General features: G+C 39.1%; 1 pseudogene across 1 annotated transcript; it reads right to left on the reverse strand.

Moving 5' to 3' along the window:
- Nucleotides 1-517: 517 nt before the first annotated feature.
- LOC116551193 lies at nt 518-1215 on the reverse strand (annotated as a pseudogene). The gene has a single exon (XR_004268761.1). The product of XR_004268761.1 is annotated as a selenoprotein K pseudogene (transcript).
- Between the last annotated feature and the right edge of the window lie 1250 nt (nt 1216-2465).

Genomic DNA, 2465 nt, shown 5'->3' on the forward strand with positions numbered 1-2465 from the left:
AACATGATGCAACTACTAAAAATCAACTGCAAATTGACATTTTCCTTTTAAGTAATATTCAACCTTTTTGTAATAACTATATAATCTCCAGTTTCTCTGTATGTAATATGCATTTCTGGCAAAAACATTGTGAATAATATAAATGCAATCTTTAAAAATAACTTGGTAATGTCTATAATCCTTTGTATTTGAGGTTTCAAACTTGTTAGGGGAATATAAAATATGGTTGTAACAAGAAGCGCATTCTTAATGGCATCCTTAAGCTCAAGTTCTGACCTTAAATAGATTAACATAGATATGGCACAGGGTACTTTAGATATTGAGCAAACAAACCAAGCATTAAAAAAAAATCAGAAAAGACTGAGGAAACAAGACAAATGGAGAAATTTTTATTTAGATTTTATTCAGGTAGGGAACTTTGGACTTCATGGAAGATAAGAGTAATTGCATACCCTTTGTAAGCTGAATCAGGTGACCACCTGGTGAAAAGTGGCTTCTTCTTTTTTTTTTTTTTTTTTTGCTAAATACACAGGCTTTATTTTCTTCAGTTTTTTCATGAATTTAATATAAAGATGAGTCCATTGTGCAACCTAAAAATTTACTTATTAAAACTATATTAATACTTTAATAAACTATACAAAAAGGTAATGAGACAAACATGTACATTTATGGAACTGCATGTCAGTCAGGCCAGTTCCCTGCAGAGGGAATTCCTGGCATGACCTCATTTATCTGTGAGGACACAGAACAGTCCTTGTTTAGACATACACATTCATCTACTGCTCAGCATGATCAGCCTTCCACTTCTTCATGGTTTCCTTCTGCTATAAATGCACATGTCCAGTTGTCTGCTTCTTAGAGCAGACATTTACCTTCCTCATCCACCAGCCATTGGAGGAGGACTGGGGCCACGCAGATGATTGATTCCACCCATTCTTCGGGGAGGGTTTCCTGGTGGCCCTCTTCCATCATCATATCTGGAATCAGATGAGTTCCATTGCTGCTGCCTTTTTTCACATCTTGCTGAAGCAGAGTTTTGAAAAAATAAAACCACAAACTCAGCTATTCCCCAGAAGAAATCTGTTATCAAAGATAATCTCCATGGAGACTGATTCTGGCTGTCCAACACTTGTCCGTTTGAGATGTAAATCATCTTGTGCCACTTCCCCGCTTCGGAGCGACTGCGCGCGTGGCCCCTCTCCGTTTCCGTACCTCCTTCTGAAAAGTGGCTTCTTGATAGATAGAACCAGACCAGAAAACATGCACATCTGTCTGCTATCTGCTACATTTTTTAACCAACTATTCTGTGAAAGGCAGATAAGATGGAAAGTGGACTCAGACCAAAGCCTTGATCCTCATTGAATGCAGGGAAGAGAAGAGAAACCAGGGAGTGAGGGAGAAAAAATAATAAATCATTATTAGTTTTTGAATGTTTGAGGTTTAAGTTAGGAGCTGACAGAGGCTGGAAATATGGATCTTAAATAAAGGAAAACTTTTAATGATGTCGTATTACTACTTTTAAAAACACTTTCAGACTCTTTCACACCCTCGAGTTGAAAGCAGCAAGCTTAAGTTTGAATATTTGCCCTGCCACTTAATAGCTCTGCGATACTGGGTGATCTTATGAACCCCAGATTTCTTATCTAAAATATGGGGTTATTGATATCTATCATAGGGTTGTTTTGAGGGTTAATATATGTACAAAAGTCTACTACAGTGTCTAATATAGGCCAGGCACATGATACTGGTGTTTTAGTTTGTTTTGTTTTGATATCACAGAGTAACTGACACTGGGTAATTTATAAAGAAAATAAATTTATTTCTCACAGTTCTGGAGGCTGGGAAGTCCAAGATTGAGGGGCCAGCCAGCATCTGGTGATGGCCTTCTTGCTGTGTGATAACATAGAAAAAGCCATCACAGGGGTGAGGGAGGGCAAAAGGGGGTTGAACCTGCTTTTATTTTATTTTTTTTTTGAGTCTGAATCTTGCACTATCACCCACACTGGAGTGCAGTGGCATGATCTCGGCTCACTGCAATCTCTGCCTCTTGGGTTCAAGTGATTCTCCTGCTTCAGCCTCCTGAGTAGCTAAGACTAAAGGCACACACCACCACATCCGGCTAATTTTTATATTTTTAGTAGAGATGGGGTTTCACCAAGTTGGCCAGGCTGGTCTCAAACTCCTGACCTCAAGTGATCCACCTACCTCAGCCTCCCAAAGTGCCAGGATTATAGGAGTGAGCCACCTTGCCTGGTCTGAACCTGCTTTTAGAACAAACCCACTCTTGTGGGGAAAAAAACCCACTCCTGTGGTAATAACATTAATGTATTCTAAGGGCAGATCCCTTGCAATGTAATCTCCTCTTAAAGTTCCTACCTCTTAACACTGTTGCATTGGGGATTGAGTTTCTAACACATGAACTTTGGCGAACACATTCAAACCATAGCAAATGGTAATTTTGTGTT

This window comes from Sapajus apella, unplaced genomic scaffold, assembly GCF_009761245.1.
Source record: "Sapajus apella isolate SASKATOON/1434 unplaced genomic scaffold, GSC_monkey_1.0 scaffold9, whole genome shotgun sequence".
In the NCBI taxonomy this organism is placed as follows: Eukaryota; Metazoa; Chordata; class Mammalia; order Primates; family Cebidae; genus Sapajus; species Sapajus apella.